Raw genomic sequence first — 27,667 nt, forward strand, 5'->3', positions numbered from 1 at the left:
CACTCCCTGCACCACTCATGTCACCGCCACTGGAGTCACCGAATCCAGGATGCTCACCAGATTGGAACGCCCTGGGAATATCACCGAGGCAGGCACAACAGAGTTGTTAACAAAGCAACCCCACACCCCATCCCCACTCTTCCGGAGAAGCCTCCGGGGGAACCAGAGGACCCTGTGGCTAGCACAGTGCCTGGCTCAGTAAACGTTCGTTGAATGAATGAACGAATGACCACCTAAACAAACACCCTCATACCAAGGCTTTCGGGCACACTTTCATTTCCCATCAGAGTCCAGTTGCCAACTGGTCAACACCAGCTAAACAGTGCCATGGATTCCTGCAAGCCTCGTGCTTTGCAACTGTCTCAAATGTAGGTCACCCTAAGCATCATCTTCTGGGGCCTGGTATGAACCAAACTTCTCTTAGAATCAAGCCTTCTCACCTTCCCCAACTCTGTTTCCCTTAAATGACAAAGAACCACAAGGCACTGAGTCTGAGGTGGGAATATTCGTGCCCCAAAGCAGCAGGCGATTTGGCCCTCTTCTATCTGCTTTGGAGACAAACCATCTGATGGAAAGTCCATTGGATCCTCAGAGCCTCAGGTGCCACAGGGGGAAACTGAGAAGGATAGCGCCCGGGTCCACAACTGCTGTGTTTGCTGGGAACTAGGGAGACAGAGCAGAAAGAACATCAGACACTTCTCGCTCTGGCAACATGGCAGCCTGAGCTGACGGGGGTACCCTTCCCCCTTGTTATAAACACATAAAATCCTGAATGAGTGTGACTCACGTGGTTTACAATAGATAACCAAAAAAGGAGAGAAGAAAAGAGGGGACCCCATGCCATGTACAAAGGCCACACTCCAGGACACATCTATGTCCAGCTGCACGCACACACACAGACAGGCCTGCAACAGGGGAACGCAGGCCGATTCTTGTGGGCACGACAGGCTGCTGGACGGTCCCCAGATACCATCCGGGGCCCTTACAAAGGACTCCATGTGCTGGGTCAGGACGCTCCAGCGTCAGCCTGCTTCCTCTGTGGAAGCGGTTCTCCTGGCTTGCTCTCATACAAGAGACAGGGCGGAAAGACCAGTTCCCTCTCACGGCACTGGGATTATTGTGGAAAGGGGGCCTCTGAATCATTTAAGCATGGAGGGCCCACATTTGCAGAAGCCAATTTCCTGAGGCAGAAAACCCAACTACTGGCTTTAAAAAAAAAAAGAGGAGGGTGGAGATTATGGGCTGACCAAACTGAGAAATCCAGGGATGGATGTAACTTCGGGCATGGCTAGATTCACTCAAAGGATATGGTCAGAGAGGACCTAGTCTCCGTCTGCTGGTTCTGCCTTCCTGGAGGGGGGACAGGGGTATTTCAGGCAGGTCTGCCCCCAGGGGGCCACTGGCCTTCAGGTTTATGTGCAGTCACAGTTCAGCAATCCCTGAGGAAGGAAAGCCTCTCTTCCCCCATAGTTCCAATAAAAGTCTCAGGGTTGACTCTGACTGTGTGTGCATCCTTGAACTCAACTCTGTGACCGGGGCTGGAACATTCCACTGGCTGGGTATCGCCCATGGGTCCATACGAGTATACAGGCTGGGTCAAGTCCACAGGACCTACGAAGACTAAGGGGAGGTGGGTACTTATCTAAAGTAAAGTAGGGAAAAGAAAGAGAGAAGGAGAAAGAAAAGGAGGAAGGGGGAGGGAGAGAGGAAAAAGAAAACATGGTATAAGCCACAGATAATTTTTATTCTAAGGAATAAAATAGCAATCCATTTTGACTTTAAATAAAACAAAAAGAACAGCAGCAGACGGAGCTTTTGTGTCCTTTTTTTCTGTAACAGCTTTTTTTTCTTTTTTTAAAGATTGATTGATTGATTGATTGATTGCTATGTTGGGTCTTCGTTTCTATGCTAGGGCTTTCTGTAGTTGGCGGCAAGCAGAGGCCACTCTTCATCGCGGTGCGCAAGCCTCTCACTATTGTGGCCTCTCTTTTTGCAGAGCGCAGGCTCCAGACGCGCAGGCTCAGTAGTTGTGGCTCACGGGCTTAGTTGCTCCGCGGCATGTGGGATCTTCCCAGACCAGGACGCGAACCCGTGTCCCCTGCATTAGCAGGCAGACTCTCAACCACTGCGCCAGCAGGGAAGCCCTCTGTAACAGCTTTGATGAGATATAATTCACATACCATACAATTTGCCGGTTTAAAGGATACAGTTCAATGGTTTCAATATAATTCACGGAGTTGTGCAACAATCACCACAATCGATTTTAGAACATTTTCATTTTGCCCCAAAAAGAAACCCCGTACCTATCAGCAGTTACTCCCCCACAGTTCCACCTCCACCCACTCCTGGCAAAAGAACAGCCTAACTTTCTGTTTCTACAGATTTGCCTATTCTGGAGATTTCATATACACGGAATCATACAACAGGTGGGTTTTAAAAATTTTGTCTTTTGTGGCAAAATCTACAAAAAAAACCCCATTTCCTGAACTCCTGGTTGAACTCAGGGCCTCTGGTTCTGATGGAGTGGAGTCAGGCCTCACTCCCTGGAATTGTTACTAAGGATGTGGACCACAGGAGGGATGACAGGGGCTGGGAGACCCTGAGGATGCCTGAGACGGTTGGTACCAGCTGGAGATGGCACGCTGCCCGGCGTGACTCAGCAGCGAGGGCGTAAACCCTCCAGGAGGCCTGGTCCAGGCTTCTGGTCTCGCCCCTGGCATGGTACATGGCGGAGTGGGAAAAAGCATGGGCTTTAGTCTAGCAGATGTTCCAAGGAATCCCCAGGGAAGGGCACCGTGGGGTTCTACCCAGCACCTTTCCTCATTCCTGACTTCATTCGGGTTAGCCCTTCTCCCAGGAAGCATGTGTTCCTGCAGCTCCCGGGTGTGGGCCCAGCTGGTCCAAAACCCTCCCAGCAATTTGCCAGTAATCAGTCTAAAGGACATGTGACCCAACTTGGGTCAAGGAGACCTGAAATTGGAGGTTTCTGGGAAAGCTCTTTCTCAATCTCCTAGAAGAGGTTTAAGAAATGGTGTTTTCTCTCTTCCTCTGGATGTTACAATAAAGGTGCTCAAAGTGGATGCAGCCCGTCTCACTACCAGTCTCAGGGAGAAGCCTACACATGAAGAAGGACAGACCCGAAGAACTACAGGAAAATGGTAGCGGGGGCTCCTGGAATAGACACTAATTCTGTGCTACGTGTCCCTCATGCTCCACTATCCCCTTCTCTGTGCCCCAAACTGGCCTCCAGGGACTAATAATGCAAGGACCCCCTACCCTCTGGCTGCAGGATGGTTTTGGCCAACAGGGAGCCCTAGCAGGAGACAGGAGGGAGGGGGAGAGTGAGGTATCATCCTCCCTGCTGCCCCCCCTCCGGTCCCCACCACTGCTCCCTGTCTGGGGGTCACTGCGAACTGGCTGTCACCCTCAACCCAAGCCTCAGCTCTGGTCAGGGCCCCTCCTCGTGCCCTCACTGTCTCCAGGTTCTAGCAACTGTTCCCTCCCCACCCCTCAAACTGTGCACTGGCCATGTGCCCGGGGTCCCCGCACTGTCCCTGGAGCTTCCCTGCACCTGCCACACCCTCTTAAAGGTCCCTTTATGTGGCCCACAAGCACAGGAAAGATGCTCAAAGGCATCAGTCATTAGAAAAAATGCAAATCAAAACCACCATGACATGCCACATCACACCCGCCAGATCAGCCGTAATACCAAAAAACATAAAATAAGTCTTGGCGAGGGCGTGGAGAACTGGAACCCTCACACGTTGCTGGGGGAGATGTAAAATGGTCCAGCCACTTTGGAAAAGTTGGCAGGTCCTCAAAAAATTAAACACAGAGTTAGCAGATGACTCCTCAATACCATCCCTGGGTATATATCCCAAAGAGTTGAAAACAGGTTTTCAAACAAACACTTGTATGTGAATGTTCACAAAGGCACTACTCACGATAGTCAGAAGGTGGAGACAACCCAAATGTCTATCAACAGATGAACAGATAAACAACATGTGGTCTAGCCATACACTGGAATATTGTTCAGCCATAAAAAGGAATGAAGTACTGATACGCGCCTTGACACGGATGAACTTCAAAATCATTATGCTAAGGGGAAAAAGCCAGACATAAGGGTCATATATTGTATGATTGCACTTACATGAAACACCCAAAACAGCTAAATACTTCGAGACACAGAGCACACGAGGTGTCGCCAGGGGCTCAGAGACAAGGAAAGGGGGTTGATGAGGAGTGACCGTTTAGTGGGTACAGCGTCTCCTTTTGGGGTGATGAGCTAGTGGTCAAACAACACTGTGGGGCTTCCCTGGTGGCGCAGTGGTTGAGAATCTGCCTGCCAGTGCAGGGGACACGGGTTCGAGCCCTGGTCTGGGAAGATCCCACATGCCGCGGAGCAACGAAGCCCGTGAGCCACAACTACTGAGCCTGCGCGTCTGGAGCCTGTGCTCCGCAACAAGAGAGGCCACAACAGTGAGAGGCCCACGCACCGCGATGAAGAGTGGCCCCCGCTCGCCGCAACTGGAGAAAGCCCTCGCACAGAAACAAAGACCCAACACAGCCAAAAATAAATTAATTAATTTAAAAAAAAAAAAAAACAACACTGTGACTGTACCAAATGCCACTGCGTTGTATGCTTTAAAATGATTAATGGTTAGGTTTATGTCAATTTTACCTCAATTACAAAAATTCCTTTATGCAATTCTTGAATTATCTTAATTCAAAGATGATCTGAATATCCTGTGGGGACAGTGACACAGCACCCCTGCTCACACCATCCCCACCCCGTGCAGTTATGTGAGTGAGGGTGCTTCCTCGTGGCTTCATTTAAGCCCGTTTTGGTCTACGTCGCAGGAAGTTTCCTAACTGACATACCCACTCAACCACTTCCCAGCCAGTGACATCCGGCGAGTGTCTAAGCGTCTGTGAGTTTCAGTTTCCTCATCTGTCAAATAGAGTCACTAATACCAACTCACTGGGTTGGTTTAGGATTACTGCCGCACTTATTCAGGAAAATGTATAAAATGTATCTAGAACATCAGGTGGAGCTCAAAGGGTGATTTCTTTCATTCCTCTTAACACCAAATTATCTCCGTCCGCGGCAAGAATAATGTTAGAACTGGTACCAGGCTCAAAGGAGGAACATATAGCGTAGCGGCTGGGCAGGCAGGATCTGGCACCAGCTTGCCAGAGCCGAACCCCAGCTGCGCCCCTTGCTGTATACACTGAGTGCATAATGAACAGAATCACAGCATCTCGAGATGGGAGGGACTTCAGATCTCTCTAGACCAAGGGTTAGCAAACTATGGTCTGCGGTCACAAATACCACCTTACCGGAGTCTTGCTTCTCCAGGCCAAACAGTGCCCATTCCTTCAGCAGAGCTTCACGGGACAGGGTTTTGAGGTCCACTTGCCATGTGCAGCAGAGACTGCTGGGTGTTTAGAACTCGCCTTCCTCCTCCTCCTGGCCACACAGCTGGACTACATTTCCCAGGCTCCCTCGTGGCTGGGCACAGCCACATGGCAGAGCTCCAGCCAAGGAATGAGGGTTGAAATGTTGCTGGCCAGGGCGTCCCTGGTGGCACGGTGGTTCAGAATCTGCCTGCCAATGCAGGGGACAAGGGTTCGAGCCCTGGTCCAGGAAGCTCCCACATGCCGCAGAGCAACTAAGCCCACGAGCCACAACTACCGAGCCCACATGCCACAACTACTGAAGCCCACGCGCCTACAGCCCGTGCTCTGCCACAAGAGAAGCCACCACAATGAGAAGCCCGCGCACCACAACGAAGAGTAGCCCCCACTCACCGCAACTAGAGAAAGCCCGCACACAGCAACCAAGACCCAACGCAGCCAAAAATAAATAAAATAAATAAATTTTTTTAAAAAATGTTGCTGGCCATATCTCAGGCCAAGGCTTCCAAGAATTGAGCTTGCCTCCTGCATGCTACTTACCCCTCCTGCCAGTGGATGCAGACAGTGACAAAGCCCTAGGGGCCACAAAGCAGGGCCACGAAGGTGGAGAAGCCTAGATCTCTGAGTCACCACGTGGAAGACAGATACCACTGAACTAACAATACCCACTTTGGACTTTCACATGAGTGAAAAAAAACATCTCTTGTATTTGAGCCATTAAACATCGTAGGGACCACAGGCACACCTCGTTTTACTGTGCTTCACTTTATCATGCTTTGCAGATACTGTGTATTCTACAAATTGAGGTTTGTGGCACCCCTGCACCGAGCAAGTCTGTGGGTGCCATTTCTCCAACAGCACTGGCTCACTTTGTGTCTCTGTGTCACATGTTGGTAATTCTCACAGTATTTCAAGCTTTTCCATTATTATTATTATGGTGACCTGTGATCAGTGATCTCTGATGTTACTATGGCAAAAAGATTACGACTCGCTGAAGGCTCAGATAACGGTTAGCATTTTTTAGCAATAAAGTATTTTTTAATTAAGGTATATACATTGGTTTCTTTTAGACATAATGCTATTATTGCACCCTTAACAGACTACAGTGTAGTGTAAACATAACCTTTATATGCACTGGGAAACCAAACAAATTGTGTGACTCGCTTTATTGTGATATTTGCTTTATTGTGGTAGTCTGGAACCAAACCCGCAATATCCCCAAGGTACACCTGTAGTTGTTACTGAGGCTATTAACACTATTACTAATACACCATCCTAGTCCCCTCAGTGTAAAACGTCTATCGAATTGAATTATGCAAGGTTTCATTAATTCATTCAAAAAAAATCTTCAACTGAACACCTACTATGTGCCAGATCCTATGCTAGATCCCATGGGTTCCGAATAAAATAACAGTGTAACAGTACCTACTCTCAGGAAGTCACAAAACAGTAAGGCGGACAGATGCCTAGACAAAAACCTGTACAAGGTACAGCGGGGGCACGACAAGGAGATGGTCAATTCTGCCGGGAATCAGGCTGAGTCAGGAACAGCCTTCTGGAAGGGGAGATGCTCAGGTTCAGAAGGTGTTCATCAAGTAGGTGAAGGTTACAGGCATTCAAGGTGGAGGGGCCGACTTGAGCAAAGGTGTGGGGCCTGAAACAGGGAGGGAAGTGTGAGGGGGATGGACGGCTCAGAATAAAAGTTGTCAGGGGGAGGAGAAGAAGGAGAAGGAGCGGGAGGAGGGGCATGGGGCGGAGGACAGGGGAAGTGTGAAAGATGAAGCTGCAGAAGGACACGGACCCAGACCATCACAGATGGCCTAGTGTGCGTTCGGGAGCGGATGATTATGACTACACAGAAAAACAGATACGATCTGAGCAAGCACCTTCCAGATGAGGCCTGGCTTTCTAATTCGAAGCGAGAATGTCCTGCTGGTTCATCTTGCAGTGACCAGCTCGGCCTCACTTGAGCTTTGGTTTTCAGAAATAAAATGCCTGACTCGAATCGCTAAAAAAAATAATAATAATAATCATTTGCCCTATCTGGACCTCAGTTTTCTCATCTGTATAAGGAGAGGGTTGGTTAATGATATCAAAGTAAAAAAAAGGATTCTATGATTTTATGATCATTGTGATGCTGGTGACCCACCTGTATTTATTTAGTATCGTTGAGTTTTAGCTATCATGCACTGTTTCTTTAAATATCAGTTTGTCATATGGGACTTCCCTGGTGGCGCAGTGGTTAAGAATCCGCCTACCAATGCAGGGGACACGGGTTCGAGCCCTGGTCCGGGAAGATCCCACATGCCGCGGAGCAACTAAGCCCGTGCGCCACAACTACTGAGCCTGCGCTCTAGAGCCCGTGAGCCACAACTACTGATGCCCGCGCGCCTAGAGCCCATGCTCTGCAAGAAGAGAAGCCACCGCAATGAGAGGCCCACGCACCGCAACGAAGAGTAGCCCCCGCTCGCCGCTACTAGAGAAAGCCCACGCGCAGCAACGAAGACCCAACGCAGCCAAAAATAAATAAATAAATAAATTATAAATAAATAAATATCAGTATGTCATAAACTAAACAGAAAGAAAGTGGCTTCAGTACGGATGGGGGGGGGAGTGGGGAGTGACTGCTAACAGGTATGGATGGGGTTCTTTCCAGGGTGATGAAAATGTTCTAAAATTGGTTGTAATCAGGGTTGCACAACTCTGTGAATATACTAAAAACCATTGAATTCTGCCCTTTAAACGGGTGAATCGTATAATATGTGAACTATACCTCAATAAAGCTGTAACAAAAGTATAATTTTTAAAAATTAATAAAAAGGAAATGGTGAAAGGCCTTGAGGTTAAAAAACAAAACGAATCAATGTGAGCGAGCTGGGAAATGGGAGATACATAGTGATCTCACACGCGACTGTCCAGTTCTCTGGTCTATCCAGGCAAAACCCAGCCAACCAGAACTTCTTGCTACACCATCCCAATCGGTCTGGGTCTCCCAGCCCAGGAGGACGCTGGCCCGTCAACAAGTGCCCCAGCCTCCTGACATAGCTGTCCACGCGCTGTGCCGTGTAGACAAGCCCTGGAGACCACTCCACGGCCCAAGGGCCCCTCAGGGTGCTGACGACTCAAACAGCAGGCCTCTCCACCTCTGTGTGTCTGCTTTTCCCTTCAGAAGGCCCGAGGGCCGACACATAGGCTGGGAGCCTTTCAGCAGTTTCATTCTCCTGGGATGGAAACTGACGCTGGCTGTCACACCCTCTCTGAACAGGGGATGAAAGGGACCAGGGGCCTTCACTCCCTCACAGGGAGCACCTCCTGAACACCTGGCAGCCACTGGGCTTTGTACTGTGCTCGTGACACTGGACAAAACGGTGTTGGCCTTAGGAGCTCAGAGACCAGCATGGGGAAGCGACAATGATGGATCAGTGTGACACATTTGATAAGGGTAAGCACGGGGGGACACTGGGAGCACCCAAGATGGCTCCACATCCTATCTTAGGGACCAGGGAATGACAGGTTCATTGTCTACGTAATAAACATTACAGGGAATTCCCTGGCAGTCCAGTGGTTAGGACTCGGCACTTTCACTGCCGAGGGCGCAGGTTCAATCCCTGGTTGCGGAACTAAGATTCCACAAGCCTCGCAGCGTGGCCAAAAAGAAAAAGAAAAAGAAAAAAAAAAAGACGGGCAAATCTCTTTTCCCAGATTCACCAACTGAGTCACCATCCTCAGCAAAGGAGCAGAGAAAAGCCAGGGATACTGCTTTAATAAACCGTTTCTCCCAATGTAAAGTTATACCAGGAGTGAAAAACCAGTATTCCTGCCTGACACTGTCACAAACTGCAAATGATACAGGTAACCTGAACATTACTCACAAGTTAGTAGATTTAAAATGAGAAGTATACTGAGAAGTATAAAAGGCAAAAAAAAAAACATTTAAAAAATAAAAAAAATAAACATTACAAATGGCCCCCATTTATGCCAGGCACCAGGCTGGTGCTCGGGAGACCTGAGAGGGAAGGTGCACTCCTGTCTTCAAGGAGCTCACAGCGCAGTGGACTTGCTGAATAGCACCTCCGAAGTCCTCCCAACCTCCTTGGGATGGCTGAGGTACAACCAGCGGGGCTGGGTGATGGTTTGGATGAGCTGAGTGATGGAGGGGAAATCCATAAACCCAGAATCCAAGCATCCCACCACCCCATTCCTTCCACTCTGGTCCAAAAGCCACCGTGACCTTCTGCCTGTATTACTGCCACAGCCTCCCAACCACCTCCCTGCCTTTCAACCTGTTCTCTACACAGCAGACAGCAGGATCCTGGTGAAAAAGTGAGCCAAGATCATATCACTCATTTGCTCAAAACCGTCCAAGAGCTTCCTTTCCCTCTCAGAGTAAAAACAAAAGTCCTCAAAGTGCCCACCAAGGTCGTGCATCACCCGCACCCCATCACCTTTTCCCCCATCAGTGACGCCTCCATCACTCACCCCACTCCAGCCACCCTAGCCTCCTGGAGGTTCCTTGAACATGCCACACATGCAGCTACCCCAGGGCCTTTGCAATGGCTATTCCCTGTGTCTGGGACACATTTTACGCCAGATTGCCTCGTGCTCACTCCCTCAGTTCCTTTGGGTCTTTGCTTACGTCACCTTTGCAAGGAGAGCTTCCTTGAACACCCCATCTGACAGTGCACACCCCCTTGGCTCTCTCCAGCCTCCTTTCTGGTGAGCTCTTCTCCATTAAGCATCTCATATCCATATTAAATGTTTGTTTGTTGTATGTCTCCCCAGTGGAATGTAAGCTCCATGAGGACAAGGATTTTTCTCTGTTGTGTTCACTGCTGTTGCCCAGCACCACCACCCCCCCATAATGCTGGAATGCAGTGGAAACTCAAATAAATATGTGAGGAATAAATATCCAGGTTTGTAGCCAGAGTGGCTGGGAGAGGATGCATGGGAGTCATCACTGGGCAGGAGTGGGTGGCGAAGGGGCAGCAGGTCAGCTGACGGGGTCATGGGAAAACCGGCTTGGTTGCTCTGTGCCCAGGGGCTATTTTTAAGCCACCCACAGGGCTAAGGAGGCTTCACCTGCTTTTCTGCTATATTTTAAGTAACTGGAGAGCAATGAGGGTGTCAGAGTTACTCCAGCCAATGAGAGTTATCAAGGCCTTCCAGGAGCCCCAGCATCCGTCTCACCCCTTCCTCCGGGGGACCCAGCCCCTCTTGTTAGTGATGTATTTGCTCCATGAAGTGCAGGCCTTTCCAGATGCCAACTCTCTCTTCCTGCCTCTGACGACTGGGTTTTACAAGTAGCATGAAGCCCTTTTTCAGAGTCCCATGTGTAAACAAGGTTAAGTGGGGAAGAACCGGCATTTATTCAGGGCCTCTCAGGTGCCACATCCTTGTCCTACATGATCTCACTGTAATCTCCACCCTGCAGTGGATCAAGTGGAAAGGTGGGGAAACTAAGGCTCAGAGAATATAAGTTGCCCAAGTGTCTCAAGCAAAGGACAGAGCAGGAGTTCCCCCCCAGGAGTCTGCCCCAGGACCATCCCATGCTCAGATTTACGTTCTTTCTACCACAACACCCTGCCTGTACAACACGGAAGGACTCAGGCTGTTACCTTTTCCATCCTTTAAACTTGGTGTTTCTTCCTTCCGGTTTGAATTTCCTTTCAATGCACTGCACAGGGAGGCCGGGACACAGGTCAGAGATGAGGGAGGAATAGCTGAGCCCCGATGCTTTGCAAAGCACAGAGCCACGGATCCCACCTTCCTGGTGCAGGATTAAGGCCAACCTCCTTCCCAGTCCTGTCCCTCTCACTCCTCCAGACCCAAGGTGCACCTGCTTCCCCAGCCCTAGGCAACCACACGTCGAACAACGCTTCTCCAACCCCTGGCATGCACTGATCGTGGCTACAGTCCTGTGCTGTGCAAGTCTCTGCCCTCGGCCCCAAAGGGCCCCTCTAGGGACCCCTTCTCAACACATTCATGCAGCAGATGGAGCGTCATCTCGATCTCTGAGGAGCTACTCCTTCAGTGCCCGTCTCAGCCTCTAGCCTGGGAGCACCACCCTCTAATCTCCTGCTCCTAGTGTAACACCAAGGAAGTTCTCAACAAGTGCCATTTGGAGGCACCACTAGAATACAGAATTGGAAGGTACAACCAAGCCACTGTTCGCTGAATTAATGCCACAAGCCTATCTGTAGTCAGACACGTGGGACCATCTTTTTGGTCAGTGTTCAGGCCAGATGCTTTATCACCCCCATCACCATCGTTACCATCATCATCATCACCATCACCATCACCATCACCATCACCATCACCATCACCATCACCATCACCATCATCACCATCACCATCACCATCACCATCACCATCATCACCATCACCATCATCATCATCATCACCATCATCATCATCATCATCATCATCACCATCACCATCACCATCATCATTTGCTAGGGCTGCCATAACAAAGCACCAACACCTAGGTGGCTTAAAACAACAGAAATTTATTCTCACAGTTCTGAAATGAAGGTGTGGGCAGGGCCATGCTCTCTCTGATGCCTCTAGGGAAAATCCTCCCTTGCCTCTTCCTAGACCATGGTAGTTGCCAGCAATCCTTGGCTTATAGACACATCGTCCAGTCACATGGCTGCCTTTTCCCAGTGTGTCTTCACATTACCTTCTCTCTCTGTATGTCGGTCTCTGTCTACAAATTTCCCCTTTTTATAAGGACTCCAGTCATACTGGATTAGGGCCCACCCTAATGACCTCATTTTAACTTGACTAACTCTGTAGACACCTTATTTTTATATCAGGCCACATTCTGAAGTACTCAGGGTTAGGACTTCAACACAGCTTTATTGGAGGACACAATTTAACCCCTAATAATCATCATCATCAGGACAGCTCACACTTCCACTTCCAGTTACTACGTGCCAGGCACCATTCTCACTGCTCTCCACGTACTGCTACATAGAGTTCTCACCACAAGCCTGTAAGACGGAAGTCTTATTCACTGCATTTGACAAGTAGCAAAACTGAGGCTCAGAGAGGCTCTGAACTTGATCCAAGATCAGCAAGTTCTAAGATCAGCCACTAAGGGGCTGTGCTAGGATTCAACCTAAATCCAGGATCCAAACTCTTAGCCAATCGTCTATACCACAGAAGCTTTGTTTCTGACGATGCATTACCCTCCGGAGACTTAGTTTCAGCTCCAACAGGATTCCCACCTGCAAATGTTCAGCACTGTTACTTCTTTCAAACAAGAAGTTTAAAACATCATCACTCCATTACACTATATAGATTGCAATATTCAATAGCGATTTCAACAAAACTTTTTTTTTAATCAAGAGCAAAAAAATTAAGCAACGTTATCTCCTATGTTACCAAGGTGTATCATCTCCTTCTCCCTAAAATGTACTTAATCTTTGCTTTCTTTGTACAATGTCTTTGGTTGCAAGTCATAAGCCTGAGGCAAATAAAATTCCAGTAATTTCCAAGAATGTGGTGTTGGTGCTTTCCTAATAAAGAGATAACTGAGCTCAAAAAAAAAAAAAAATCATCACTGAACTCAGCTTACCCCAACCAACTCTCAACTTGTTCCAGGATGAGAACACCCCACACAGACACATGCTATGTCCATTAAGATTCTTTCAGAAAAACACGTGTCCTCCACCGATTGGCTCACGCGGCCCTGCTTATGCAAACCCTCGAATCTGCTGTTGTATATAACGGCTGTGCGTGGGGCCCCACCCTTTCTCAGGGTGGTACCTCCTGGACCCCTGACAACCTGCCCCAGCAGGTGGCTCCTGATCACCCAGGAGGCGCAGGGTGGCCAATGGGAAGAGCGGACTCAGAAGCCTGCGCTCCAGTCCTGACTTCCTTTCCTCCCCCGTGTGAGCTCTTCCCGAGCGCCAGCGCCCCGCTCCTTCCGGTCCTTAAAAGACAACTTGAAAGAGTTTCTCAAATTTATCAAAAAAGAGATTGTCAAACTCTAAGCTAAAAGAGAATGAAGGAATAATTCATTCATCAAACAACAATTAAGCATATGGTCTACCGTGGGGCGGGCACTAAGGACTCACGGAGAGAAATAAGAATGCAGGGGAGAGAGAAAGTCTGTGTGTGTCTGTGCGTGTGTGTGTGTGTATGGGGATGTGTAGGTGTGTGTGTAGCGGTGAGGGTGTATAGGAGTATGTGTGTATGTGTATAGGTACATGTGTAGGGGTGCATATGTGTGTAGGGGTTGTGTAGCTGTGTGGTAGGTGTGTGTTTAGGTGTGTGGGTGCAGAGGGGTGTGTGTGTGTAGGAATTGCGGTAGGTATGTATATAAGGGTGTGGGTGTGTAGGGGTGTGTGTGCATAGGGGTTGTGGTGGGTGTGTGTGTAGGGGTGTGTGTGTATAGGGGTGTGGTAGGTGTGTGTGTAGGGGTGTGTGCTGAACGTAGGTTCAGCAAAGTACGCGACTTGTCCCCGGGTACACGGCGAGTAAGCGAGAGCCGGGGCTGACCCCTAGGTCGGAGCAGCTGAAAAGTCCAGGCTGCTTCCTTCCTCATCTGACTGCCCAGGCAGCGGAGCAGGGGACCAGAGCCTGCTAAGCAGGAGGGTGACCCCAAAGTGAAGTCTTAAGGAGACTCCCCTGGCAGCACCTTGGAGGATGCACTAAGGGCAGGGCAGTGAGTTGGGAAAGGGCTGGCCGACTCAGGGGAGATCCTGCGGAAGCCTGGCCTGAGGCAGGAACCGTGAGGACGCACAGACGGGGCTGGACTGCAGATGCTGGGACAGGCTTCCGCAGAAGCGGTTTGGTTCAGGGGAGGCGTAACAAAGGAAGGCAGTGAGCCACTGGCAGTAAGAAAGTCTTCCCTCTTCTCAAGGCTCAGACCTAGGAAGCCAGGACACCAGGAAAACCACATCACAGCTTCACTTCCCGTTCCACCAAAACAAAAACCGAAGAGCTGAAGTTGCGGGAGGGGAACAGAAGAGAGAAGAGAGGGACAGACACGCTCCTTCCTCATCCGTCCTCCATTGAAGCCTGGCACCAAGCATTTAGGGATGCAGAGAACAGTAGGACCAGGAGCCCGAGGAGGCTGCGGTCGTGAGGGACACAAACATGACTCAGCCTTGGAAACAAGCCCAGTGTCCTCAACGGCTCTCCCTCCTCCCACTGCCCCTCCCCTGCTCAGTCCCCAGGCCAGCCAGTGCTACCGCCTATACATTCTCCCTCTCCAGCTTCTGGGCCCTCGCTGCCAGACTCCTACAAGAGCATCCTGAATAGCCTCCCTGCCTCCAGCCCTGGTCCTCACCCACCTAGCCCATTCAGTCCAAGATACCCAGAATCATCTCCCTAAAGGGCAAGGGTCACATCACTCCCCTGCCTTAAGCCTTCAATGGCTCAACGGCCTCAAGGTCAAGTCCAAACTTCAGGACGTGGCTCCTGCCTTCCCCTTGGGCCTCGGTGCATCCCACCTGAAATATCAGGTTCACGGATGATGAGTCACTCGGTTCCCAGCACAAACCGTGCTATTTGCACCATCTACCTCCTTGCTGAGGTGGTTCCCTACATCTGGAACTTCCTTCTCTTCCCTCCACTCTTTTTCTGGCTGATTCCTATTCATTCTTTAAGATTCAGCTCAAGGATTCCTCCCAGTAGCAAGTCTCCTCTGACCCTCCCTGTAGGGTGGGGTCAGGTGCCCCTTCACAAGCACCTGGTGATACCTTATGTTCCCCTGGGACCACACAAACCACACTGGCTCACAATTTGCTGCACACATCTGCCCCCATTCGGGAAGGACAATGCCAGTGTACAACAGCACAGCTGGCACACAGTAGGTACCTAATAAAGAATGAGGGTGCGGGTGGGGAGGGAGTGTGGGAGGGGCAACAAATGTTATAGGTGCTCAAAGACTAAAACAATGGATTACAACAAGAAGGGTCAGGAAAGGCTTCACAGAGAAAGTGCATTTGGGCCATTCTTTAAAGAGTAAGTTGTATGATGCAGCAATCCCATGCCTGGGCATATATCCAGACAAAACTGTAATTTGAAAAGATACACGCATCTCTATGCTCCTAGCAGCACTATTTACAATAGCCAAGACACGGAAACAACCTAAATGTCCACTGACGGAAGAACAGATAAAGAAGATGTGGTACATTTATACAATGGCATATTACTCAGCCATAAAAAAGAATGAAATAATGCCATTTGCACAACATGGATGGACCTAGAGATTATCATACTAAGCAAAGTAAGTCAGAAAGAGAAAGACAAATACCACATGACGTCATTTTTTTTATAAACTTATTTTAATTTATTTATTATTTTTGGCTGTGTTGAGTCTTCGTTGCTGCGCACAGGCTTTCTCTAGCTGTGGCGAGCGGGGGCTGCTCTTCGTTGCGGTGCGTGGGCTTCTTTTGTTGTGAGCACAGGCTCTAGAGCGCGCGGGCTTCAGTAGATGCGGCACGTGGGCTCAGTAGTTGTGGCTCATGGGCTCTAGAGCACAGGCTCAGTAGTTGTGGTGCACAGGCTTAGTTGCTCCGCGGCATGTGGGATCTTCCTGGAGCAGGGCTCGAACCCGTGTCCCCTGCATTGGCAGGTGGATTCTTAACCACTGCACCACCAGGGAAGCCCAACATCACTTTTATGTGGAATCTAAAATGCGACACAAATGAACCTATCTATGAAACAGAAACAGACTCACAGACATAGAGATCAGACTTGTGGTTGCCAAGGGGTGGGGGGGTGCGTGGAGAGAAGGACTGGGAGTTTGGGGTTAGCAGTTGGAAACTATTATACATGGGATGGATAAACAACAAGATCCTAATGTATAGCACAGGCAACTCTATTCAATATCCTGTGATAAACCATAATGGAAAAGAATATGAAAAAGAATATGTATAAGTGAATCACTTTGCCATACTGCAGAAATTAACACAACATTGTAAATCAACTATACCTCGATAAATTTTTTTAAAAAAAGAGTAAGTTGGATTTTTGGTTGGTGGAGAAGGTAGGGAAAGGGCAATTCGGGTGGAAAAAATAGCAAGACTGCAAAGGCATAAACACGTACAAGTTAGTGGTGGTTTCAAACAGGATGGTGGGCTAAGCATAGGGTGACTGGGGGAGCGTATAGTAGCCCCAGAATCATCTAGATGTCATGTGAAGTGGGCATTCCCTTGAGTATTAGTATTATTTTGGTGGGTATGGGCTACAGGTAACAGAAAAGTCAACTCAAAATCGTCTCAGGGTAGGGTATTCAGTGTCTTGTTCCTTCCATCTTTCTGCTCAGACACACTCAACATGTTCTCCCTAAGCAAGGCCCCTCATGACCCCAAGATGGTTACCACAGTGCCGGGTATCACATGTCAACCCTACTATGTCCCATAGCAGAAGAGAGGCTGTTTCTTTCTAAATGTCTCCCTTTAAGATGGAGAAAAATATTTCCCCATCCTCCCAGCAAATTCCCCTGCATATTTTGTAACCAGAGTTGTGTCACATGCCCATGCCTAAACCAATCACGGCCAAGGGGAACAAGACCACTGTGGTTCACCCCTGGGGCTGGGACTGACCTCCCTTAAAGGCCCTGGAAGGTGGGCTTCTAAAGATCAATGTTCTGTCAGCAAAGCAGAAGGGGAAAGGGTGTTGGATAAGCAACCAACAGTGTCTTCTACAACTTCTCACCCGCTCGCCTCCGAAGTACACCGTTAAACAGAGTCTAATCTGCAAATATCCCACATCTCCACCCTTCAGCGGTTCTATTTTAGGTCTGAGGAAGTAACTGTCCTAGGAGAGGAAACTGGCAAAAGGCTATTACTGGAAGGTCTATAAACACCGCAGTTTGCTTTTCTGGATCAGGAGTTCCGTGACAGTGGAGGGGGAGGAAATAGCAGGGATGTCTGCATTCCAGTGAGAGACCCCCGAATGCCATGGTACAGTAACTGAGAGTTTTTACCTTCCTTCTTGAACAAATGTTTTCCTTAGGCCTCCAAAAAAAATAACTACCACATTCCTATCACGAAGACTGTGATCCAGCTACTCTCAGCCTTGGATACCCACTCTCTCCATGTACTGAGATCCTACCCATCCTGGATTGTAAGTTCATAGAGCACCTCTTCCCCAAAACTTCCTCTGACCACCCCACTGGGATCACTCTCCCTTCCCTGCACACTCATGGCTATTCCTGTATAACTTTCCTGTGGTGAGGACGGACATCAGTTCAAAATTATGAACAGTTTCACATCTCTCTCTTCTAATCAACTATAAGATATTCTAGCCCACGGACCTTGAGCTTTCACCTTTGTATCCTAGGCGCCTGGCACAGAGCAGGCTATGCAGGAAAAGTTTGTGCAGGGAAGACTCTTCAAACTGAATTTGTTCTTTGTTTTTTCCTCCCGTTTGGAACCTACTCGCTTTTATTTAGACCTGATTATGTGCCTAGCACTCAGCCACTTCCTGTATATATTGCTTTATTTAACACCTTTTTTAAAAGCCTGCAAGCTTTTTCAACATTTACAGAAGCAGCAGCTCAGAAAAGCTAAGAGAAAGGTGAAGGCCAGACTCTCCGAAGGCCACATGAGGAATTAGGGCATGGAATTCAAATTCAAGTCTTCAGAGGCAATACTGCATCACAGTCAAGAGTGTGGGCACTGAACACAGACTCCTTGCTTAAAATCTCGCCACCTGGGCTTCCCTGGTGGCGCAGTGGTTGACAATCTGCTTGCCAATGCAGGGGACACGGGTTCGAGCCCTGGTCTGGGAAGACCCCACACGCCGCGGAGCAACTAGGCCCGTGAGCCACAACTACTGAGCCTGCGCGTCTGGAGCCTGTGCTCCGTAACAAGAGAGGCCGCGACAGTGAGAGGCCGCGCACCGCGATGAAGAGTGGCCCCCGCTCGCCGCAACTAGAGAAAGCCCTCGCACAGAAACGAAGACCCAACACAGCCAAAAATAAATTAATTAATTAATTAATTTAAAAAAAAAAAAAAAAAGAAAAAGAAAAACATTAAAAAAAAAAAAAATCTCGCCACCTATGAGGTACATGACCTTGGGAAAGTTAGTTAGTCTGTGTGTGTCAGTTTCCTCCCGCATAAAATGGGAGAAAAAGAGCGCCTAGTTCATAGGGTTAGTACGAGGATTAATGAACTCATGTACGAAAGCTGCTTAAAATAGTGCTCAACGTGTATGAATATACAATAAATATTAGCTATCGTTATTGATTCCAAGTCCAGTGGTTTTCCCGTTGCTTCATGACAAATGCTCCCACCTACACCCACCAAGTCAACTCAGGCATGAAAGAGTGATCTGGCCAAAGGACAAACCCCAGAGAGACCATGAGTTCCACCGTCCAGAGGAGCAGCCTCAGAGAACAGCAGGTCAAAGATCACGAAGGCAACGCGATGCACAAACTCCATCCCGAAAGGGTTCCCAGCTGCAGCTCAGCCCTCATTTGTGGGGTCTGGGTGGAACTTCCAGGGGAAAGAACATCACATGAGACAGGAGCCATTCAGCCACCCCAGGGCCCAACGACTGCCCAGACACCAACCCCTTAGTCTACACAAGCTTTGAGGACCTGAAATGCTTGCCGCTCTTCCCCGGAAAACCCAGTGCCCGTGGTGGTGAGGAGGAGAGGCGGAGGGAGTCTCCAAAACAAGGTGCCGCTGAAGGATACGTGGTCCCTTCCGCCTTGAAGACAAGAAAGACCCCTTACCCTCTGTGGCTACCCCCTCCCACATTCATGATCTCACTGTGACCTGACAGGGAGGAGGGTCAGGACAGAGTTATCACCACCTTGACACAGGTGAGGAAGGGCGGTTCCAAGAGGGTAAGTGACTGCTCCTAAAGGTCACGTAACTAGTCAATATCAATTTCCGGACTAGAACTCAGGACTTCTGAGTCTCAGTTCAGTGCTCTTTTCCATTATTTTATTCTGTCTTCTGCATCAGTATTTGTCTTTTTCAGTACATACAATTCCTTTCTTCCTAAATACTTACTGTCTTCTCTGCACTGGGGGTTGAGAAGATGAGCAAGGCATTTTAAGGCCCAGCTCATGCCTGTCCCCCAACCCCGGCTCTGCAGGGTGAACACACAGGAGGGGCTCAGCAAGTGCTCGCTGATCTGAATCACATCTTCTTATTGCTAGTATTCTGATAAGGATTCTGGTTTTCTTTTCTCGAAATGGCAATTTTTACATTTTTGTAAATGTTCTTTCTCTTCCTCGTCTGCAAAAGAAGACTGAACGTATTAAGCTGGCTGGTTTCCAGTTGGTGCCTACAAGACAGGAGAGCTGAGATCCCTCTACAAGGCCAGGACCCCAAAGGGGTCCCAGACTCTTTTGAAAGTGGGCCTGAACTACTCCTCTCTCCAATGCAGAGAAACAGCAAGAAAGCTTGTTCTGCCTCAGGGTCTGGATGGGGGAAAAAAAGGACTCTGTGCAAACTTTAAGGCCCTAAGTATGGGTGAAGGGTCCAAACAGACAGCACTGGACTGGGGTTAAAAGTCTTGAGCCCAGTAGCTACCACAGAAACGTGCCCAGGACTCAGGAAACCCTTGGAGCCTCGGCTGAAGGACAAAACGGCTCTGTAAAGCAACTTCTGCTCCCCGGGAGAGGTGGGGTATGAGCCACGATGCCCTGCAAATCAGAAGATGCAGGAAATGGGAGAATTGGCTCCTCAAGTATTAACATAACAGGGCCGTCTGAACAAAGAATGTCAGTATATTTAAAACAAAGATATGAAATAAGAATGAGAAATTCTCATGGAAGAATAAGACCCAAGGATTAAAAGCCAGGATGATTTGAAAGAGAACCAAAGAGAATTTCTAGAAGTTAAATGGAGAGTCATTAGAAATAAAAACTCAATGATGAGAAAATCCAACAAATGTGGCAACACAGTTGGGCACCAGAAGCCAATGGACTTGATTCAGCCCCTCCCTGCCCAGTCAGTGCCTGCCCTTTGCTTGTGCCCGAGGGAGGAGAGGCACAAGGGGAGGAGAGGAGTAACCCAGACCCCCCACCCCTCCCCCTCAAGACGCGCAGTCTGAAGGCGAGGCAACCATAGCAGCAAACAGGTTTCCACACAGCATAGCAGCAACTGATGCTCCCATTTCTGGACTCCTTGTGCGGGATGCTTTTCCTACATTATTTCAGTTCAGTACAGAAAGTGTGATGATGGGAGGGAAGGTGGGTCAGTAGCAGACCCCAGAATCTTCTGGCTTCCTCTGGGCCATCCTGCATCTATCAAGGTCACAATCACAATGGAATGTTGAGCCCTCTTTTTTTCCTCCCGCTTCCATTTGCAAAAATCTTTTTCTTGGGAAATTTCAAGAATAAGAATAGTACAAGAAACACACATCCCTTTACCCACGTTCATCTGTGGTTAATATTTTACTCTATTTGCTTTTTCCTTTTTTTCTCACTCACATATAATTTTTATGTATTCAGAAAATACATATAATTATTTTCTGAACCATTTGAGGGCAAGTTGCATATATCACAGTCTTTTACTGGAGCACTCTGTGTTTCTACTCGAAAGGATAATTATTTCAATGCAAAACTACAATGAAACAGGCACCAGTATCATTACACAGTCAGGGTTCTATAAAGGCAGAAGCCTTGCCGGAAAAACTCATGATGAGCCCTGATGAGGGACAGACAAGCCATTCCCCAGAAACCACACACGGGCTTGCGTCTCTCCTTCCTGTCCTGCCCACGATGACCAGGACGGGCTTGGTTCTCCGGAACCCCTGCCGCATCTGGGGGAAGTGCTGACGGGCACGCTCCTTTATCCCAGGTCTACCCAGACTCCACCTGGGACCCCTCCGTTGGAAAGAGGTTGCTTGCTCACTTTTCTGTTTTTCTAACTCAGTGCACTTTCGCACTTCCTGACTTAGAGAGGTAGAGGAAGAGGAAACGCCAAAAATATTACAAGACCAGCTAGTTGGTGTCATTTCCAAGGGATGGGGGCTGGCAGGGGAAGCTCAGGCAGCGAGGGACCTCGGTCTCTCTGCAACCCGGCACTTGGGTAGCCAGCAGAGCTGATGGGGTCCCCCCAAAGTGCTGAAGGTCTCGGGACGCCGTCTGTTTCTGGGGAGCATCTGGGGCAGGAGACCATTTTCTCCAAATAACGGAGAGACGTTCGAAAGCTGGTCTTGATCACCCCCTCACAGCGACGTGGCTACACATCACATCGTGCTGCGTTTCCCTTATTCTCAGAAGATGGGGCCACCTGCCACAAAGCACAGGAGGCCAGGTCCTTGGGTTGTTTATTTCCCCTCATGCTTCAGATGGATTTGTCCTGATCAAATCACATGCCTTCTCCTGATCTCTCTTGTGGCCAGTGGCCTGCTTTGGGGACAGAGCTGGCTGAGGCTGGGGACACTAGCTGTGGCTCGGGACCCAAGGTTTTAGCTGTACAAAAGGCACATGTGTTGGGATTCACACTGTGCCCGCAAATCAACCACAGCCGACATTTAAAGAGAGGACCGACACCCTCAGACCCCACCCCTTCCTGGGAGTGAATATGGGGTACGTGGGCTGGGAGAGGGTGTTCATGGGTTGGTGAGTTTAACTGAATCCTGAGGTGGGGTGAGAAAAGTGAGTGTCCTGGGTTGCCAAGTGAACAATCTGGCCTGCAGCCTGAAGGATACACAGTGAAATGAATCCTCAACTCCAACTCCTCACATAAAGCCAGGCATCGAGAAGAGCCTGAGTGAAGGAATGAATAAACCTCAATGAGGGAATGAACATTTGGGAGGGCAGTGAGTTTACAAGTAGAGACTGACTCCCACCGGGGTACCACTACCTCCAGGAAGATTTCCCTGGCCTCCCCTCCCCCACTGGGTTAGAGGCCTCTCCCCAGACCCCCATAACACCTTTCCCTACCAGCCTGCAAAGATGTCCACGTCCTAATCCCCAGGACCTGTGAATGTGTTAGGCTACATGGGTTACACAGCAACGAGGAGCTAAGGCTGAAGATGGAATTAAGGTTACTGATCAGCTGACCTTAAAACAGGGAGATTATTCTAGATTATACAGGTGGCCTGATGTAATCAAAAGGGTCCTTAAAAGTGGAAAAGAGGGGCTTCCCTGGTGGCGCAGTGGTTGAGAATCTGCCTGCCAATGCAGGGGACATGGGTTCGAGCCCTGGTCTGGGAAGATCCCACATGCCGCGGAGCAACTAGGCCCATGAGCCAGAATTACTGAGCCTGCACGTCTGGAGCCTGTGCTCCGCAACAAGAGAGGCCGCGATAGTGAGAGGCCCACGCACCGCGATGAAGAGCGGCCCCCGCTCGCCGCAACTAGAGAAAGCCCTCGCACAGAAACGAAGACCCAACACAGCCATAAATAAATAAATAAATAAATCCCATTTTTAAAAAAAAAAAAAAAAGTAGAAAAGAGGAAAGAACCAGAGAGATGGCGGCACGAGAAGGACGAGGACCAACACTGCTGGCTTTGAAGACAGAGGAAGGGGTCAAGAGCCAAGGGATGCAGGAGGCCTCTAGAAGCTGGAAAAGGCAAGGGAATAAATAGATTGTTCCCTAGAGCCTCCAGAAGGAACAGAGTCCTGAGCACACCTTGAGGTTAGCCCAGTGAGACTCATTTCAGACTTCTGACCTCCAGCACTGAAAGAGAATAAATTTGTGTTGTTTTAAGCCACTAAGTTTGTGGGAATTTGTTACAGCAGCAAGAGGAAACTAATATATCACTTATCATTAGACTGATCCTAATATAATGTAATTTTTATTTATATGCCTATCACTGCCATCAATAATGATGATGATGATGATGATGATGATGATGATGGCAGCTAACATTTGTTGAGCACTTACCACATGTCAGGCCCTGTAGCAAATTTTTCATACATATAAGATACTATAAAAAGGTAACTTCAACTGAACACTATGGTGAAGGTAAACACAGGGATCTGAGAGTGGGAGAGGGAGCTAGAGGCACCTTCAAGGAGTTAAAGACACAGGTATATTTTACAGGATGAGCAGGAGGTAGCCCAGGAGAGAGGAAGAAAGTCCCAGGCAAGAGGAAGAACACAGCAGACCCTCAGAGAGATGAAACAGCAGGGCACGTCCCGGCAAGCATTTTGGTAGCTCAGTTGCAGGCTGATAATTTCCACGTTGGTGCCTTTCGTCCCTAAGTCTCCTCTGAGGTCCAGAGTCGTGTTGCCTGAAATCTCCACCTGGATGCCTCGCAGACATCTCAAGCTCAGAACAGCCCCCGTGGAACCTGTCTCTAGGCACACGTTTCCCCAAGGTCTTCCCTGTCTCTCCAAATGACACCCAGCTGTTCAAACCAGAACCCAAGAGTCATCCTTGAGTCCTTCCGCCTGCCCCACCCTCATTTAATCCATCACCAAATTTCATCAAGATCCAACCAACCAGGCTGCACTCACTTCTCTCCACCTCCACTGCCACTGATGGAGGTTCCACCCTGATCTAAGCCACCCTCATCTTTCCTATTACTGCAGTGGCCTACTAACTGGTCTCCCTGCTTCCACTCTCGGCTCCCTGTGATCCACTCTTATAAAAAAGCAGTAAAAGTAATCTCTTAAAAATGCCGATCAGACCCCACTCCTGAGCCTAAACTCATCAAAGTTTCCCTTTGTACTTGGTGGGGGGACTGTCTGCAGCACGGTGTGATCTGCCCCTGCCTCCCTCTAAAACCTTACCCTGTGCCATTTTCCCCATCCCGCCCCCGACTCCCCTCACTCCCAGGAACACATCAAGCTCTTTCGTGCACAGAGGACTTCACACATTCTAATCCCTCTGCCTGGAACGCCCTCTCTCCTGCAACCTCTCTGCCTGGCCAGTTGCTTCTCAATTCTTCAGCCTCAGTGAGGCCTTTTCCTGGCAAAACTAGAACTCCCCCACACACACCCCACCCCACTTCACTTTGGTCATCGGGTCGATCCCTTGTGTGTGCTTCCTTGATAACAAGAATCACAATCTTTCATTTGTTAGAAGTTACCTGCTTCTTTATTTTTGCCCAGCTCCTCCAATGGAATGCCAGCCCCATGAGGGCGGGACCGGGCCTATCTTGTTCATCGCTGTATCACCAGGACTTCACACAATGCTTAGCATGAAGCAGGTGCTCAGTACAGGCTTGCTGAACTGACTCATTGAAAGAGAAAGTGCGAGGCTGACACTGAAAGATGAGGCTGGAAACAGAAGGCCTTGAACACAGGGTCCTATTCATCTTTGCGCAACTGGCACCTTCCACAGGGAAGCCACTTAGCAAATGTGCAATAGAAGAATGAAAGAATGACTCAAATTCCAGATGAATCTGAAAAGTGCTGTCCTTTCTGGTCAAGGTTCCGGAAGCAGCTCCCTCTCCTCCTTGGGACTTCTCAGGAGGTAACATATCCAGGGCATATAGCAAGTGCTCAATAAATGCTAGTGATCGCTGTTACTATTGCTTACATGGGGATCATTCATGCATCCCATAGAAAAGACCTGTTCTCCAACCCATGCAGATAGAGTGGCTGGGAAAGAAGTGGGAAGAAGAAACACAGGAGGGGAAAATGAGAATGGGGCCACAGGATCCAGTCAAATTCCACTGAGAACTTGGAGGGAAAATGCAGAAACGACAATGTTCCAGGTAATACAGGTTCCCTTCTTGCCTCTAGACTTCAGCCACCTGGGTGCAACATGGAGATGGCCCGCAGGGAGGTGGGTCCTCAGGAAGGGTGAGGGAGGGTCCCATTTGTCTGCACACACTCATTTGGGGGCCTGCAAGCCTTCGACTGATTTTGCAAAATCTGGCTCACTGTGGCTGGTGAGGAGTGGGGAGGTGGAGAGAATTTCAATTTCCTTCACCAAATGGCAAGCTTTAGAAAAAGTCCTTTCTCTCCAACGTTATCACATACTAAAAACGAAAAACCAGCCATTCGGAGCTCTCGTAGGGAGAAAAATAGATGGGCTGCCTAGCTCACAAGATACAGGAGGGCTGGAAATCATGTCTAGAGAACATCATACGGTACATTATGTGCTAAGATACTGCCCTTTTTTAGACCTGGGAGTTTCTATTTTTTACAAAAGAATGGGATAGAGAAAAGTCATTCCTATATAAGAAGCCACCCATTTTATATTTCAAATCCATTTGGTGGCTGAAGCTCCAAATCCATTTAGTGGCTGAACAGTAGGGGTTAGGGAATTTTTTTCTTTTAACTCTGTCTCAAAATATACAGGGCTTCCCTGGTGGCGCAGTGGTTGAGAATCTGCCTGCCAATGCAGGGGACACGGGTTCGAGCCCTGGTCTGGGAATATCCCACATGCCGCGGAGCAACTGGGCCCGTGAGCCACAATTACTGAGCCTGCGCGTCTGCAGCCTGTGCTCCGCAACAAGAGAGGCCGCGATAATGAGAGGCCCGCGCACCGCGATGAAGAGTGGCCCCCACTTGCCGCAACTAGAGAAAGCCCTAGCACAGAAACGAAGACCCAACACAGCCATAAATAAATAAATAAATAAACCCAAAGTTTAAAAAAAAAAAAAAAAAATAGATGTAACACTCAAGATTTCACCTAAAAAAAAAAAAAAAATATATATATATATATATATATATATATATATACAGTTTCAGATAACTGCATATCTCAAAAAATAGCAGCAATAACAGACAAGACAGAACAAGAGAGGGCACTAAAACGATGAAGGTTATAATGCCAAGAAGGCATATTTCCCAACATTTCATGGCTGACAGACCGTAAACTGACATTAGTGAAATGAGCACTGGACGGGGAGTCTGAAGCCTGGCCACATAACTTTACATAAGTCACTTCACCTCTCTAGGCCTCACTCAGCTGTATAACAAGAAGGGACTGAAACAACTATTCTCAAAGATTTGATGCTTCCAGAAGACCTGCATCTTCTCTTCCTGCATCTTCCTCCAACTGCAAAACGGAAAGGCCTTGGGCTGAAGTTTGATGGAGAGATAAAACTGGCCTCAGTATTGAATTATGTTTTACAATCCCCAAACATTTCTCAGCAATCCTTGCCCTGCTGTCATCCCAGAATCCATTCTGCTAAGACAAACTGACCGAGTCTACAGGTAAAAAAGTAGCAGAAAGTTCTTGTTCTTTCTGATGAGTGCAGGTAAAGCTGAGGTCACGCTAAGAATGGTCTGAAGTTGGCTCTCCATCCCCCTGCGCTAGTGGAAAAATAAATTATTGAAGGAAACCGCTTTAGGAATGCCCGAGAAGAACTCTCGGGATGTAGGAAACCGCAGAACACCAGACGCCAGCGAGTTTCTTTTTTCTTTGAAACTTCACGTTGCTCTCAGAAAATGCAGCAGGTCCCCAAATGGTACAAGCAGAAAAACACAAGCCACGTCCCTATCTTCCCGTGAACAAACCCCAAGCCCCCGAGTGGGAATTTTTTCCTTAAGTTTCGTTCGCTGAAATTAAGTGGCCTGGGGCCTGCCTGGCAGCGCCGAGCCCCAGCCGGCGCCGGGGGCCGCGGGGCCGGGCCGGCCGTTCCCGAAACGGCGGGGAACTTTCCTCCGCCGCGCCCGAGACAATGCCACGGCCGGCGCCCGCGCCTCCGGCCGGGAAGGCGCCCCATCGGCGGGGCCCCGGCCCCTCTCCGGGAGGGCGCGCGAAACCCCCGGGGCGGCGCCACCCGTCCCACCCCGCGCCTCGGGGGCGCAGACCCCCCTGGACGGCTGAGCCCGGCCCTGCGGAGCCCGCGGCCGGCGCCCTCCCCGCGCACCGGGCACCCGGCCGCGAACGGAGCCGGGACCCTCCCGGCGCCCCGTGCCGGCGCCTCTCCGCGCGGGGGCCGGGCAGGGGGCGCCGACGACCCGGGGCGACCCCGCGCGGCCCCGCCGAGCCCGTCCAGGCGCCCCGCAACTCACCGGGACCGGGCGGGCCGCTGGGCATTATTCCATCGCGGGCTCGGCGCCGGCTCCTCGGCGGTGGCGGCAGCGCAAACGCCCGCGCCCCGGCTCCCCTCGGCCGGCCGATCGCGGCTCTCGGAACGGAAAGCGGGCGGCGGCCGGAGCAGCCGGCGGGGCGGGAGGCGCGGGCCGGGGGCTGCCCGAGCGCAGAGTGCCCGGCGGCGGCGGCGGCGGCGGCGGCGGCGGCGGCGGCGGCGGCGGCGGCGGCGGCGGCGGCGGCGGCGGCGGCGGCGGCGGCGGCGGCGGCGGCGGCGGCTAGGCGCGGGAGCCGAGCGCGGCGCAGGAAGGGGCGGGCGACCATGTGCCGAGGGGAGGAGGCCGCAGCGACGCGCGCGGCTCGGACGATCCCGCTCGGC

At 49.8% G+C, this 27,667-nt stretch overlaps 1 protein-coding gene across 1 annotated transcript in view; it reads right to left on the reverse strand.

Moving 5' to 3' along the window:
* The window catches only part of ASAP1 (ArfGAP with SH3 domain, ankyrin repeat and PH domain 1), a 356,837-nt gene extending 329,426 nt beyond the window's left edge, over positions 1 to 27,411 (reverse strand). The window contains exon 1 of the mRNA XM_061171342.1: positions 27,270 to 27,411. The gene's annotated coding sequence lies outside the window, so the exon portion shown is untranslated. The remainder of the gene's footprint in view (positions 1 to 27,269) is intronic.
* Between the last annotated feature and the right edge of the window lie 256 nt (positions 27,412 to 27,667).

The sequence above is a fragment of the Eubalaena glacialis genome, chromosome 17, assembly GCF_028564815.1.
Source record: "Eubalaena glacialis isolate mEubGla1 chromosome 17, mEubGla1.1.hap2.+ XY, whole genome shotgun sequence".
NCBI lineage: Eukaryota > Metazoa > Chordata > Mammalia > Artiodactyla > Balaenidae > Eubalaena > Eubalaena glacialis.